A 17337-nucleotide genomic window follows, 5' to 3' on the forward strand; every position below is an offset into this window, starting at 1 on the left:
TGGACTCGATGACCCATATGGGTCCCTTCCAACTCTGGGTATTCCATGGTTATTGTTTCTCTTCCTACTAGGGTTATGGTAACAAAGACTGCTCAAGCTGCCCCCCTGTTGCCCCTCTTTTCCCAGCCACTCCAATTCTGGTCTGTTCCCGCTGGAATTCACAACTTGGACACTCAGCCTACTTGGCAGGGGCATGGACATGCAGGTACCCCCCTCTGACACAAGGATGGAGTGACTCCCCAGCCTGTGCAGATCGCAGAAAATGTGGGCTTAAAGGTGACTAATAATATAAATATACACATGGAGACACAGCATTGCTAAATTTAGGAGATGAGTATTTTGTCATCAACCAAAGCAAAGGCCTTTCAAAAATAAATATTTGCTTACGTCTCCACTGCTCCAAAATCAGAACATTAATGGCTATGACAATGATGATCTTACCCTTACAAAACCTCTCATCAGAACAAAAAAACCCTAAGCTCTCTTGTTCTTGCCTCTTATTAAAAACATTTTTTAATGTTAATTGAAAATTTCTGAAGGTCATCCAAAAAATAAGGAAGAAAAAAAAATACAAGTAAAATTGTAATCAGAAGTAAACAGAAAAGTAATCAATTTTAAATCCCTAACTGCTAGGCTTTTTGCAAGAAAACTGCATCAGTATGCAGGTAAACTGGCACAGGAAGACAAGGGTGAATGTCCTTGGTGATATTTTCTAGTTTTGTGGCAATTTCCACTTAATAGCAACTGTATCAACACAGCCAGGGTTGCTTCTGTTGAGATCTTTTGTTGGACTCTGTCAAATCTGCCTGGTCAGAACTTAACCCACAGGGATCCAAGCCATAAAATCATTCTGGCCAATGCCTATCTATTAGCCCCAGATTGAAACTGATGGTCCTACATCTCAGAATAAAGTTCGACAGATGTGCATCATGTTTGTAGGATCAGAGACTATTACAATAAATTGTAAAAAATACACATTATTTCAGTGTTGCTTTCAGTCTAAACCAGCAGCTTGAAGACAAGTTTATTATTTAGCTCCTCATGAATTTAGTTCCCAGATACGTCCTTGTAAGCATGTTTATTTACAGCTGTATGGGCATCATATGACAAAAAGAATATTAATGAGTCACTTCTCTTCTGCAAAATCTGCAATGCCATGCCAGGCTGGCACCCAAGGGCCACCAGTGCCACCCTGAAATCACACCAGGTGTTTTAGGGGAGACCGGGATTAAACTGGCACAGAGATTAAACAAGTGAGCCAGATTCCCCGGTTGCGTTTCTGTGGTCAAAATGGTCCATGGGCTTCATTAGCTATGTTTATGCTCCCATATCTCACCATCAATCAACTGTTCTATAAAAAAACCTCTTTTTTTTTTTTCTGTGCCCTTTGGTGTGAAGCCTTTCAGCTGTAAGCCTGTTATTGCTGGGTTTGAGCATCAGGCCCAAAATAAGACTCCACAAAGGCCCAAAATGAGATTGAGATACTATTTTGTGTAGAGATTTCCTTCTCAGGCCTAGCAATAAAAAAGAATTCAACATTTTTTCACAGTGTGATACTTGGAAGAAATGGGGCCATGTTGTGTATAAGTACAGCAGAGAAGCTCACACTCTGCTTTCCACAAGCCTTTTCCTGTTAGGAGTAATTCTCCCTCAGTGTTTTCCTGGCATTGGCACAGGTTTGTTACATGCCTGTTTCCACACTGAGCAGATAGTCTTGCCCTTTACACAGCAGTGGGCTCATAAATGGGGGCCATTCTGGCTGCCTCCCACACAACCAGCTCAACTTGCCTTGTGTTTGGTACAGTCCCTGCACCTGTGCAAAATGGGCAAAAATGGTGGTAACTCATACACAGTTTACATGGCCATAACTGCAGCAAAGAACAAACAGATCCCGAATTACTGTGGCGACAAAGAGCTGACAGAGTTAACTTGAAGATACTGAAGGGAATTATTTAACAGCTATGAGATAAACAGCTATGATATGGACTGACTGGACATCTCCGGGGATTATCCACCAAGGACCACTATAACCATCTGCTGGAGTTCTTGTACCTAATGGTTCTGAAGATCTTCATTTGATGCAGAGATTTAGCTCCTGGTCAGCACTGTGTAAGAAACACACCAAAAGTAATACAAAAGAGTTAATTTTAAGTCCCATTACTGTAAAGAAAGACATGTGTGAAAGTTTAAGCATGTCAGAAATCAGACTAGTGTTGGCACGACCAGGATCTTTCCTGTTCTTTCCCATTTTCCAAATATCTGCCCTTACTGAAGAGCACAGCAGCTGAACTGTGAGTAGGTGGGGGCTTCCTCTCTCCTTCTGCAGACAGATTTTACTTGTCTAGAAACTGTTGTTGCTGTACTAGTACTAAAAATTCCTGTCTAACTCAAAAGCACTGGAAGTGTCCTGTGCCAGACAGACATATTCATTCAAGGATGATCTTCAAAAGAAAATGAAAGAGTCATTTCAGAGAAAGAAAGAGCTGGCTGTCTGCATGAGGACAATCTCCACTGTGCAGTCCTGTGACAGGTGAGAGCTAACTCCATTTTGTCAGGTTAATTCCAAAAGCTCTGTTTATTTTCCTTCCATTTCCGGAGCTTGGGATCTAACACAAGCCCTCTCTGTGGGGAAAAGTTGTGCTTAAGTATTGTCTAAGCGATTTCCCAAGATTTTCTCTACTGTACTTCAGCATGGCTTTGTTTTTTGTTTTTTTTTTCCATTATGAATTGTGTCTGACAGTTGGGGAATACAGTGTCTCTCACTTTCAGGGAGGAATGCCTTGCTGCCCTTTCTCCAGCTCACAGCCAGCACGGAGGGGAAGGCGCTTTTCCCGCTCTCCTGTCAGTAGAGAGGGATCTGCCGCCTCTTGTCTAGCACAGAGCCAGGAACCTGCATACTCAGAGGCTAACCTGAGGTATGCACCAGATAAATTATGAAATCTCACTATCTTTATTCTCAAGACAAACATGAAGCACATTCTGTGAGGATAATTGACTTTAAAGGCTTGCTAAAAAAAGACACTTCCCAAAAGCTTTAAACGCCAGTTCAGTGAACTCTATTTTGATGCCTTTTTGCAACTCTCCTTCCCTAGGGATCTGTCTCTGTGTATCCTGAGCTATGCCCAAGACATTTAGCTCTGGTTCTGTTTGTTTTGTTATCTCCGTTCATGTGTACTATCTGTAAAATCAAAGTGCAATAACTAGTAATTCACCTAACAAATTTTAATGAAAACTCTAGCTTTTATGATTTCAATTATTAAAAAAAAAAAAAAAAAAGCCAGTTTTCCCAGCTTCAAACTCACATCATCCCAGCTGACAGAAGAAAGTGGTCTGTGTTCAAACCGGGCAGTGAAAAGAGGGCTACTTTAATTACAATGAACGCCTGCTTGACCAGAAATTTTCTAAGCTTTTCTGGGTCTTGCAGCATCTGTTTGGAGTGGGAAGGAGAGTTGTGTGATGCACAGTATGGCCACTTGGCAAACAGAAATGTTAAAAATGTGCCAGGGAAGTCTGAGATAGGCCTCGTGATCATGAGTCCATCTCCAGCAAAGGATGAGCATTGACCACCTTTCTGCCTAGTGATGGAAATGGGCTTCAGACCTCTGCAGGGCAACTTTAGGGCACTAGTGAAAGGGATATTCGCTATATCCCTTTCACTAGTGCCTAAAAGAGCACTTCCTCTGTGCGGATGTGGACGATCACAAAGCGCAGGACAGTGAGGCCCAGGCTCCCAGCCTGGCTATGGCTTGCCGTGGCTGGTCAGATGAGGGTGTGGCATTTTGCTGGGGTAAGACACAGATCACTTGCATTCCGTAAGTTATGATGACCAGATTAAATTCCCAAGGTCTATCCATGTTCTTTGGTGATACAGATAGTTTGAAATTTCATTTCTGTAGACTGTCTTCTCTGTACAGTACAATAAATCTTTGTGTGCGTGTAATGTCAAATGGGCTCAGCTGCCGAGCTGTTAAAAATGGAGTGGGGTGTTCCTAGATACTGCATTCTTGTCCTCAAGCTGGAAGTCAATAAGGTAGAAAAAGGCCCCAACTACTACAGCCTAAGAAAACTACATCAAAGAGGGCAGTGGGTCAGGAAAGTGGTGATTCGGACTGTCCTGTACAAGACTGTTAAGTAGAAAGGAAGGGCTGTCACAGAAAGAAATACCCAAGTTTGGTACTAAGCTGAATGAGGTTTTAAACTTTTTTTTTTTTTTTTTCATTTTTGGGATTGTTGAATGTTAATGTTCTGCAGGTAGAAGCTCAGGGAAAAATATTTTCAGTCAGACCCCTATGTAGATGCCTGATCTTGTAAGTTGTCTCTTGTGCTGACCCAGAGACTCAGGTCTGGGGAGATTTTGACTGAATAATGGCCAAGGAGGGAGAAATATATGCAAGTGACATGTAACAAAGCAACCAACACTTCAGTCTTCCTGGGATTTCTTTCCTTTTGAGATCCAGTAGTAAACTGGAGAGGTAGAAGCAAAAAAAAAAAAAAAAAAAAATCCAGCATTGCCTACCTGCAGAATGGTTGGAGTGCAAGGAAGGGGTCAGCTACAGTTCACATGGGCCTTGCCACCTGCACAAAATCATCACCCAAATTAGCCTGACACAGTAAAGCAGTGGCTCCAGGTATCTGATGGCAGGAAATGGGAGAGCACCAAATTCCCAAACACAGAGCCATGCGGCATGGGAACCATGAATTTCAGCTACATTGGTTCAATATTTGAATCCCCAGATAAGCTATGGATGTCCTCAATCTTACTGATGCCTGAAGGATTTCTGGAAGATTTCCAAGTCATACAGCCTCCTGAGAAACTTGTTTGCATATTCTCCTGTATGCAAATTGCCAAGGCAGCAATCCAGCAATACTCAAGTGCTTGCGATTATGGCGTTGCCCTTTGATTCCCCATCCTGAGAGCAGGTAGCATCTTGAAAGATCAAACCCAGCCTGAGGACATATTAAGGATATTTGTTCTGAGAGAAGTTGCCCCCAGAAATGGGGGAAAGGAAAATGCTCCCTGCATATTGTGACTATAGAGCAGACGGGTAGACCCACACCACAGTAAAGCCTTCCATTCGGACCTTCTTCTTTCAGCTCTCTCCCTGACAAGACAGTGGAGTGCCTCAAAGATCAAAGCAATCACATCTCTTCACTACTGGTTTATGCCCATCTCGTTTTAACACTTCAGTTCCTCTTGGTCAAAAGTCCAGTCCTTCCCCTGCTCATCTTCTGGCTGACAGCTCCACCACTTCTGAGCACCACTTCAGGACCCTCTTTTCCACAAATGCTTTTGCCCCAGGGGCTGCTTCATGGACTCTTCACAACTTTTCTGTCAGCAGTGCCTGCTCTCCAGCCTCGGTGGCTGCTGAAGGCATCAGTGCTGTGCCTGGGAGCGGTGCTATCAGTGCCTCGTCAGGACGCAGCAGGAAACGTCTGGCCTCCTCTCCACGACCATCTGCTAAAACCAGGCCTCCTCTGGCGGGAGTCCAACACAAAGTAAACAGAGTTTCACAGCCAGATTTCAAACAGCAAAATAACTGAGAAATATGGCTCACTGCTTCTGGTTTTCAAATTCAAAACACTGAAGTCCCTAGAAGCAAAAATCCTTTATGGATCCTAAGACCTCCTGTTGCCAAATTGATCCATTGCAGCTAACACTACGGAGAAAGTGCAGTGATGTAGCAATTTTAGTTAGTTACACCTAATTAGTTCAATTTATGCATTTGGTAATTTTTAAGATGATTTCTTTCTCAAGATCAGCGATGGAGAAAAATTAATTTGTTAAACTGGAGATTTCAGCTTGAAATATTTGTATGGGTAACAGTACAGAGAGAAGAGTTCTGAATCTTGCTACTGTACAATATTTTTCATGGTATAGGAGAGAGAGAAGGACTCAATGAAGTGTGAAAGATTTTTTAAAAGAACAGATTGCCATGTCTTTTAAAATAGGTCAAGTTTTTGGCCTAGTTTCCTTTGGAGCATCCCTTAAAGCAATGGGGTTGGAATATCCATGATAGTGCCATAGCTTTTTTTGTTTTTAGCCATGTCTGTGTGTGGGTCTAGTTGTAACACAGAAATGTTCCAGTGTAAAACTCTGATGGCAAAGACCACATGTCTCCAGGAGTATTTGTGAACAAGTTACACTGAACAATAAAATCTCAGCAGTGGCTGCATTTCATCCTTATGGGTAATGTTATTCTGAAACAAGCAACTGAGAAAAAACAAACTGTTAAATAAGATCAGGGCCAGTGAAGCCAAAACCTGCAGACACAAATCCTGTCAAACCTAATCTATTAATCCTCCAAATTTCAGGAGGGTTTGCACTGTTTGCTTTCCATCTTTAAATTGATTAAATCAATTGATTAACTTGATTTAAGCAGAAAGGAGAACTATAATAATGACAGGCAGACTGAAGATACACAAGATAGCACTTGTAAGAACAAACCAAGGCCACCTATGTTGAATGGAGATAAAATACAACAGTCAGCTGTCAAAACAAAAAGAATCTGTATGTGTACATTTAAATTCTGAAAAAGGATGTTCAAGATATTTAAAGAGGGAGGAAATTCTGCAAGCAATATTAATTAATATGGAATAAATACCATCTGTCTTCTTTGTACAGAGCAGTCTGGTGTGTATTTTAATGGCTGCGTCTTTGCTCTATGAACATAACAGGTATAATACATATGTATTTATTATGTTACATAGACTTAATTATTCCACATAATACACATACCAGTAATTGCAGGTGGCCTTAGTGCAGCTATATGGAGTGAGGCAGGACATGAGAAGGATTTCCTCCACCACAGAGACCTGGAAAAAGGCCAGATACAAATCAAGTGGTTGTGTTTGGAGACTACAAGGACAGGACTTGTCACTTTACCTGCTCTCCCCTGAGGCTGAGACGGGTGCTCAGCACATCCCTACTAAGATGCACATTTTTCTCCCCACTAAGCTGATCCATAAGGGATAGTGCCCTTCAGGCACAGCCATTTAGAATGTACCTTGTTGTGGTGAAACTCTGGATTGACCTACTGCACAGCCAATAGTAAATATCAGTTGGCTTACAGTGTTGTACAGTAATAAACACACTGAAGAGCTTGTCAATGCACACTTTGGGAAAGAAGTACAGTCTGGAACAACAGGGCCTGTGCACACACTTGGAATACAAATTTTTTGCAGGCTGTATATTTCATTATGAAAACTGTTTGTGATTCCAGTTAAGCTGTGAGTGAAGGCAATGCAAAGGCTTCTCTGGTATTCATCTCATTATAGTGTGGAAAGATAAATCAACCTTTAACAATGGAGACAGTTTTAAGAATACCTTTCTTTTAATGATTATCATTATTTTGCACAGAGATTTGTAGTTGTAACCACCATCATGAGTGGAACCTTTGTTTTGTACCTGATCCTACTCCACATCCTTTGCTGAGCAACCAGTATGAGCTGTTACCCACATGCCTTTGTGTGCACAGTTTGTGACATAAAAAGGCTCAAGAAGGAGAAAGAGGAACTTTCTCTTAGCAGAATATCACAAAATGCAGGAAGAGTCATCTAGAGAGCTCCTAAGGATTCTGACTTGTGAACAACTCTTTTTCACATACTACTCCCACTACTTCCTGTGAGACAAGAATATTACACACACAGGTTTGGTTTGAGTTTTCACACTGGCAGTTCCTCCCAATGCTGTTCATATATCAAAATCACTTTCACTTCATAAGAAAGCATAAATTCTTCCAATAATAATTCTAAGAATATTATTTTTGTCTGCTACACTTTAAATGATTGACAAAGATGCTGGGCAGATTTGTGATGCATTTGATATAGAGCAGGAAAATGTTAGTGGCTCTGCAATGATTGCACTTCCAATAGCTGGCAAAGACTTATCTTGAAAAGAATCTCACTGAAAAGTTTTCCTCAGCATGAATATGTGACTGCAGAATTACTCAGTAAGGAGTGGTGGACTAAATCTCATTAATTTATAATCTGGATCAAGGTGGGAAAAAGTCATATTATCTATTTGCATGAATTTATAAGCTTCACACAGAGTTTTACTCACCAGCATAGAGCTCAGTGGAGCAGAGACATTATACTCTCTTATCAGGGTGAAATATAAGAAATGAAAGATGGTTTATTTAGGATACTGTACAAAGGTCCAGATTTTTAATGCCTTCATCTGCCCTCATAAAGCACTGTGGGGTCCTGATGTCAGCAGCACATTCAGATTCCAGGTGCAAAACAGAAGCTGTGAGTGGAATGCCTGCTCTGTGGAACATGCAGAATAATTACACTGCATGCTAAAGTGAGGGAACTGGCTCAGCTCTCTGAAGGATGGGACTTTGTTCTGTTGGGCTAAAGCAATCATCTGTGGGGTTGGAGCCAAGAACGTTGAAAAGAAAATGTTGTTCATAATCCATCTGGCTGAAATCTTATCCTATCTAAGCACTAGATGTAGTTCAGAGCCAAAATTAGACTATCAAGAGAGGTACCAGTCAGATGGGGATGAAGCCAGAAAGCTGTTGAGAGAACCCTGTCCCTGGGCAGATAACAACACGTGAACAGGGTGACAGGAAAAGGCTGGGGAGCAGCTCCCATGTCAGATGAGCATGGCAGTGAATGAGTCAGCAGTGGTGGTTATGGTCTTCTCAGTACCTGTGGTCTTAACTGTGTTTGGGTTGGATGCTCAACCCAGCAAGAAACCCAGTATCAAAATCAGTTTAGATAAGAGAATGGCATCCTTTATCAAGATGCTTTATCAATGTCTTAATTAGTTGAACAGTTCTGTATCACTACTCTTACAAATCAATACCGCATACAGCCAAGAAAGAAGCTGTTCCCACACTATCAGGTTTCTAACATTGCCCTAACAATTCAAAAGAAAAAAGAAAAAAAGGTATAAATTTCAATACAAGAAGCACTTCATGTCCTCTGCTGTTTTTAAGTGAACCTAAGGGATGACCCATGTATTTAAATAACTTTTTAAGAAATATGTGTGAAATTATGGAAATTTACGTAAAAAGCTGCCACTTTACAACTTATATGATCTGGGGATAGGAGGAAAGAGTGTAGCTTATAATTAATAAAATACTGGACTTTACTATTTGGGATGGTGCTCCGGGTTCTTCAGCATTTCTAATCTGAACAATTTCTAGTGGAGTGGCCCAGTTTACAAACCAGTACACTTTGCAGCTGGATCTTTTATACCACCATGCAAAGAGTAAAATAAATAAATTGGTAGGTCACCTTTAACTTGATTTTCCTGACACAAATAATTTTCTTTCCTTCATGAAGCAAGGAACAAATCTCTTTCAGCATTAAGAAGAAAGGATGTAGGGGCAGCTTTCCCTCTGCTCACTTGCTTTAACTTTGAGAATGAATTGATCACATTTTGTTCATAAAAATGTCTCATGTTGGGGCATTTCTCTGTTCACTTCTTTTCTTAGATTTTCCCCTTTTAGTTTTTCAAAAGTCCTCTCCTCAAATTCTAGCAGGACCCAAGCTCAAAAATTTCAACCACAGTTTTAGAATATTGCTATTTACACAGTGTTGTAAGGGCCAATTAGCCAAATGAGACATCAGCTCAGAAGTAAGGCTTGTCTCAGATACAGGCTGTGTTCTGTCCACATGCAGGATGTAGGAGAAATACTGTTTAGTCCTTTTATTAACTTAGCAGGCACCCAACTTAGAGCTGTGCCTGTTCAGGCGTCTAAAAACAGTTTGCACTGACCGTGCCCTCTGGCTTCCTGGCAGGGCTACTCCCATACCAGTAACTTGATACATTCACTCATGGTCACCATAACACCAGCCAAGCACATGGAAAGAAGAGCATCTTTAGAAAATACTTCAATGGGTTAAAAAAACCAGCAGGTCTCAGCTACCAAAGCCATGTCTGGGATTCTTCCCTCTGCAACTCAGAGAGATGGCTTGGTACCTTCTGGCTGTTTGCTACTTGAAGAGGAAAAGGATGATTGTGCAGATGGCACGTTTGTGCACAGAAAATCTGTTTTCAGAATTGCAGCAATTGACTAGTTTGAGTTGCTTTATTCCTCCAGCACCAAGGTAAGGGAGGGGGAAGAAAGGTATCAGCTCTCCTAATGGCACATAGTTTAATTAACTAAATGTTCCAGGCCTAGATTCTGCCCTCACCACTGGTGCAGCTTAGAGGAGGTGATGCAGTTGCACAGCCATGTTAGAGGACAAACACTGTCATGGCACAGTTACAGAGCTTTATTACTAGTAATTTAACTGTCAAAAAGGAAACAATATACTGCATAAATGCCTGGTAGGTGGTTAGAAAAGACTGTGGTTTTAACCTTATCCACAGTGTATTTAATCTCAAATTATAGATGTAGATATAGAACACACTGGTGTTACTTTTAAATATTGCAGACCTGCATCTCTGTAAGAGAGTGGGTTTTTTTTCTGATTTTGTGTTCATTTTGAGGGATTTCTTGAATAGAAATTTCAACAATCACAGCACACAGTTGTCTGTTGCAAAAAAATACTATTCTGCTTTTCAGCAATTTCCTCTCTTTCTGAAAGCATAGACAAATTAATGAAGGATAATCATAGCTTAGTCATAAAAACAATCTGTCAATATTTACATGGTGCTCTTTCATTTCTTGGTCTTTCTTTGCTGGTTTGATACTTCAGCTAAGCCCAGCATGCATCACCAAGCCCTGGATCTAATAACTTGGGAAGATGGTATTTTGAGATGCATTTGCATCAGCAAGAGAAAATCCAAAGGGAGTAAGGAGAAGTGTCCTCAGCATGATTCAAAATAATTGCTGAATGAGAGGTCAGGATATAATAGGATGAAAAAAAAAATGCAAAGGAAAATAAAGCAGGCAGCCAGAATCCAGCTGGTGAGTCTGGTGAGTCGAGCTGCTATGTGCAGCAATGAGAAGGTCTGTGGATGCACTGGCAACTTCCTCAGACACTGACTGTAAAAATTTAAATTGATTTATACTTCTTTTCAAAAAAGATGCAGCTAATACATAGCTATGTCAGGTCCATTTAAAACTCCTCTGCTCATCTGGGGTTTTGGTATCACTCTTTAGGGGCCTAAAGAAATTCTCCTGAGAAAGAAAAGGATTGGACCTTGAAAACTCCCAGCTACAACAGCGGGTGCCACAGGTATTGTCTGGAAGAAGAGCAGTTTAAGAGCTATCAGATGGCTTTTCCATCTCACTGGCATTACAGCTTCATAGTTCTGACTTATTAGGGATCAAACACAGATATTGATAGCTATTTGAGCATAAATATGACTTCTCAGACCAGAAGTGGGGGCTTTTAGTGCGACAGGAGCGGGCCCTCTGCTTTAGCAGGGCACTGAAGCGAGGCAAGTGAACGCTCAGACTCTTTTTCATGGCAAGTACATGAGCGCTGCTGCTGCTTCTGAAACCCAGCTGCTGTAGTATTGCAAAGAATAACTCAGAGCAAGTATGAAACCAAAAGTACTGCCACACAGACACGGCATATTTCTTTCAGAAGGTTTTTACCCAGAAGTATGGTTGTTAGCTATAAAAGTCTTTCTCATTCATGCTTTTTGGTTTTGGTTGGGTTTTTTTTTTCCATCATTCTTGCAAACCTGCTGCTTGGAGACTAAGCAAATAAATTTTATACATGAAACAGTTTTATCACAACTGATTAAATGAACATCCTCTTTCTTTCTTCACATTGAAAATACTTCTAAAGATTTTTACAGTTACTGGGGCTGGCAATAATTCACAGTCAGAGAAGGCTCCTGGAACACAGCATGATGGGGGTGCTTTCAGGGGCATACCTGAATTCACTTACTGAACTGGTGTCTGAACCCTCCAGTTCGGGGAACAAAAATATGACACACAGCTTCCCAGATCCCATAAATGGTTCCAAATAGTTTGTTTTCCAAATATTTCCAAGTGGTTTGCTTATTTTGAATTTCTGAGACACTTATGGATGACACAATCTTAGCATCAAATTGTTGCCAAGTGTGCACAAGCCTCTTCCCAGAAGATCTGGCCCGGGGGTGAATAATGTGTTTGGTGCATTTGCAACACAATTACAAGGCAGAGGACAGAGCATGCATTACCCTGCTCTGCAGTTTGCCTCAATTCAGACACTCTCAACTTGAGCTACTCGGGTAGAAGAAGCAGCTTTACAATTTTTCCCACCGTACACTTCCCTCCTAAAAATCTCCCACACAAGCATTCTTACTCCTGCAGCCCCACCAATGCTAGTGCCTGTGGGAGGGCTGGCATTTTTGGTACACGAACATTTGGACCCTCTCTATAGTGTCTGCTCTGCTCCCTTGAATACATTTGCACTTAATCAGAGCAACGTATGACAAAGGGTGGTCTGCTGTGAAAGGTACCCAGTGCACTTGGACTTAATATCCCCTCATTTCATGTGGATAATGATGCTCTTTCTTCCCCCCAGATTCTCTCTTTTCCTCAAAACTGCTGAGCGAGAAAGACTGGAAGTTCTGTCTGAGGAAACTGAAAACAATAAAAGCTATGGTCTACTTAGGAAAAGTGCTGTAAGAGAGCCAGGCTCTATATTATTATACTGTCCAATATATTGTAATAAAACATTATTAAAATTGAAACAGTTGAGTTCATTTTCAAATGGATAATGTGTGGAGATAAACGTTCTTCAGATTATTATCATTACTATTTTCACATACACTATACTGGTTTTCATATAAACACTGTATGATCTTATGTAGTATGTAGTCAAATAGCTGGAATCCATTAAAAGCATGCTCCAGCTGTGCAATCACTGTCCTCAAAAAGATGCATTTTTTACGTGTGGTTAATGCCAGAAAGAATCTACAGCTTCAATTATGAGAACATCAAAATATGTTGTTTATTGCAGAAAAAAAGCATTTGCAGCAATTTAAAATATCCAGTCAACACCACACTGCTAAATCTAGATAATAGAAATCCCAGAGAAATTTGAGCTAAATCTGTCTGGATTATAGCCATGGGATTATCTGAATGCTAAATTACTGTATATGTTTAACTCACAAACATGAGCACAGACAGTATAGGAATATGGATGACTATGCAGATCGCAATAAAACCCATCCCCAAGGGACTTTTTCATACACTAGGTAAACAACTCCTCTCAATTTATCAAGCATTCTGGATTGAATTAACGCTGTCATTTACTTTGCTGTTGCTGTGTAGAGGAATATGGTTTAACAGGAACAGCTTTAGCACTAGAAAAATAACAAAGGTTTTCTCTGTGCACCCTTCACAACATAGAGCAGGAATATTAATTGGCTGCTGTGTTTGTATAACTGAATTAAAGAAAACACAACTGTTGTTCAGTGTATAATCAGAAAACCAAATTATATGCAATATTGAAAGAAAAGATTAACCCTGATTGTCTTATTAAACCTTCCTTTCCCCTCCCCCCTTGTTTACACACCAGTGTTTCTGGCTTTCTAAGGATAAACGGTGAATGAACCTGGACTGACCTGACACACAGCATCTCTCAAACTTTCCCCCGGATGATTCACACATATGTGAGCTGGGACCAAAAAAAGCAAAGAGGAAAAAGGCAGGGTACTGTACAGGCTGAGCAAATTTGGAAGAGGTGAGACTGTCCAAGCGTGCCATGCCCAATTCCTCCTCCACTGCAAGCGCACAGCTACTGATTACAAACACACATTCCTTCCCTTGCCAGTTTAGCTCGGTTTGACGACTGCAAGTGAAATTAGCTTCAGTCCTGTTCATGTGGGAATTATTGTCATCCTTATTAATCTACCCCCATGTAGTAGTTTTTCTTGCTCTGGGGTGCTTTATTTGCTATTTTGTGTGGCCATGCTCTGTGCCAATGCATGGTGCAGCTCCGTGGTACAGGAAGCAGTCAGGAGGGCTTTCCTGGGGAAGAAGGCTAGACAGTAATTGCTGCTTCCTGTGAACAGCTACCAGCTGATGTAGATATGGCCACTTTCATTTCCCTCTTTCTCATTCAAATAATATTTGTAGCTCTGTAAACAGATTAAATGTAATTTTGGATCCTGGGAAACCATCAATATAATCCTTTGGTCAAAGTACAAACAAACAAACAGATCAGTCTTAGCCAGGGAGTTAAGTTGAATCCGGATTTTAAGATACATAGTTTTCAGCAGAAAACAAATTCTGGTAAGTCACCAAAACCTCGCTTTTTTACTGAGAAAGAGGGATTATTATGAATAAATGCCATGGAAATTTGGGCATGATAGCTGTTATTGTCAAACCATGTGCATGTGCCAACACTTCGCAATGTCAGCACTCTGGTGTTTGAGATAATGAAATGCCCGTTCCATTCTTCAGTTCTTCTCCCTCTACCAAAGGAGCAATTTCTCACTATTTCTGCCACTATTTTGTCTGCTTTAGTGATGAATGTCTGAACACCAGCTGACCTACAACACAGAAGTTTGGTTGTTACATGAACTGTCTGTGGACTAAAGCTCTCATGAAGCTGAACCCGCGGTGGCAACAATGAGATATTTTAAGAGTAAAAGCTTAAAGTCACCTAGACACAAATATCACAGCATGACTGCAAAGCTGAGTTAATGAGCTCAGGTCTACCCTGTCTCAATGACTGCAATGTGCATTGCAAAGACTCCATATCACACAGCACCAGTCCCAAAGTGGGTCTCTGCATCTTAGCCTCTGCCACAAAAATTATATACAGAATAGAAAAACTTGACAAATAGATCAGGCAAGTGAAGGAATGCAGGTAGAAAACAGCTAACATAAACACTTTTTTACAAATTGAGCTAAACTCACGTAAAAAAGTAAATTCTAACAGAACTTGGAAAGAGACAGTACTGTTTCATACCATGTTACTAACTCAAAGGATAAATAATTTGACAAACTGAAACATTACAAACAGATTTAAAGCAAAATAAATATTTTTTAATTTCAAACAGTACAGCATAGCCGTAGTTAAAACAATAAAATAGGGTGCCTCATATTACTTGCAGGAACTAGATATGCTTCTCACATCTCTTGCATATTCATTACGAAATTTGTTCTACTGTAGCCCAGACACAATTTAAACTATTCCCTCTGCCAGGAGAAACCAAACTTTAAAGGCAAATATTAACTCAACTAGCATGGCTTTCTGGAAAAATAAATATATTTTGATTAGCATGAGCAGTATTTCAGAAGATGGATCAATTTCCAGACAAAAAGAAATGAAACAAATCTGATTCAGCAACCTAGTTAGGTAACAGCTCACATGCTTATTACTATATAGGAGCTTAACCACTTTCCTGAAACAGAGTTCCAACATTAGAATGAATCTCCAACAAAACTCAAATCTTTGTTAGATGAAATCTAAAAAATATTATACAAGTTGGGAAAAATATATTTTCAGGTTTACACAAGTATTTCTTTCTTCAGCATAACCCCTTCAGGTGGACAAATGCCCTCGTCACTCGGGTAGCTTTGTAAAACTCTGCTGACATAAACCTGGGCGCTGCTCTGTGAAACACTGAATGCTCAGACACACAAGAGGCCGGCACTTATGAAAAAGTTGTTCAACACAGCCCAGAAAAGAGGAAGTTAATTTTCATTTCCTGTTGGACAGCTGACCACATAAAGAAAAACATAATTATACATAGCATGGAATAACATTACATGCAGCTTCATGGTTAATGTTAACACAGTCGGAAAGGCTGGAAATTAAACTACAGCCTTAGTGGAGGTGGTTTCTCTCCTACAGGCCAGCACTTGCTCATGGTGCTAGAGGAGCACAGAGAAAGGATGCATGATTGCTGTTAATGCTGTACTGACTTCAAAAATAAAAAGGAAAAATGAACTTATTTTTTACTGCCATTACCTGCTTTTTTCCTCTTTCACAAGCAGTACGTTACAAAGATTTTTGAAGGCCTTAATTTTCCACTGTGTGCTGGTTAAGTGATTTCTTCTCTTCCTGTGCTTGATTTGGAAGAGTTATCAGGCAAACTTCCACTAACTCTGCTCATTGCTACTTACAACTCGGGTGCTCGACTCTTAACAGCTCTCTCTTTGCTGTCCCAGCCTGGCTTTGGAGACCCTTTCTTTAGATCATTCACCAAGGCTAAATGAGCTCTGACAACCGTTTCTGGGGATCTGTGTTTCTTTTGCTCAGTTCGTGTGATCTCTAGCATCATCTCCCAAATCAGCCAGAGAAAGTTCGTTCTCTGATTTCCTCTGCACATGGGACAGACAGTATTGTACTGTGCCTCAGGCCAGTGAATGGAGCAGAAGAACACAGGAGTAACTCAGGCCTGCTGCAGAGTTGTTAGACAGCAAGAGAACAGAAACCAGGCACACTGGGAGCAAGCCCCTGAGAGTCTGATACTGTCTCAGAAACTCCTCTGCTAGATTGGGTTGTACAAAATAATAAGATGATTTTATTGTATTCAGTATCTCCTTAACCTGATTTTAGTTTAAAACTATTCCACTTCTACTTGAACTACTAATCTTCTAATATTTAAAAAGAGGAGAAAGATTAATTAATAGACTTCAGCAACTTTCCATGACCAGCATCACACTTTTAACACATTACTTTTAACTAGATAGTTCCTAGGAAAAGTCTTGATGTTTGTTGCCACTGAATGCATTAAAATTCATGTCAGAGATAATTACTTCCTCTATAAATAGTGCATTTACAGTGAGTACAGTAGCTTTTCATGCTTCACAGTATCAGCTGTGTGGGTTTTTAGTGCACTTTTGGACTAATTTTGCATTAAGGCTATCTTCTGCTATACAGCTGTTAGTTCAGCCTGGTTAAGAAATGATAGGCAGGTGATCCTCACAGAAGTGAAATCGTCATTCTGGAGGTATCAGTTTATGACAATCTCAGTCCAGAATTTATAATTTTAAGTTTTAATTCTCCTTAAGTATCTTTTAAGACTCATTTTACAATGAAAATATATACTACAGAATTATGCTTATAACCAGAGCTGTTTAATATGCATTAAAAAATTATTAAATGCAACTTTACACTTAATGTTAAGTGTCAATTTTTCAATTTATTGATACCAGCAATAATTTTGCAATTAATATTTTCACTCTTCAAGCTATCTCTTTACAGTAAGAATTCAACTTTTCTTTTATTGCAAACATTGGCTTTTATCTCTACATTCCCCTTGCTGCTTCTTATGCAATGGCATGATCTTGCAAAATCTGAGCTGCCAACACTGAAGAAGAATGTCCAAATCTAAGTAAACAAAATAGCTGTTCCAATGGATCCTTTTCTTTTCACCAGGTTTTAGGGAAAAGAACCCACCACCTAGTCTTTGAACTTCAACACCTTTGGAGTGCTCTTTTTACTCAGGACAGCAAAAGGTGTAAGAGTTGAATTCATTCA

General features: G+C 40.2%; 1 long non-coding RNA gene across 1 annotated transcript; it reads right to left on the reverse strand.

Moving 5' to 3' along the window:
* Positions 1-331: 331 nt before the first annotated feature.
* On the reverse strand, positions 332-13613 carry LOC138116254 (uncharacterized). Its single transcript, XR_011154086.1, has 3 exons — positions 13466-13613; positions 6737-6813; positions 332-2105 (listed from the first exon to the last, which is right to left on the reverse strand). It is a non-coding gene; the product is annotated as an uncharacterized lncRNA (long non-coding RNA).
* Positions 13614-17337: the final 3724 nt, after the last annotated feature.

Source organism: Aphelocoma coerulescens, chromosome 10, assembly GCF_041296385.1.
Source record: "Aphelocoma coerulescens isolate FSJ_1873_10779 chromosome 10, UR_Acoe_1.0, whole genome shotgun sequence".
NCBI lineage: Eukaryota > Metazoa > Chordata > Aves > Passeriformes > Corvidae > Aphelocoma > Aphelocoma coerulescens.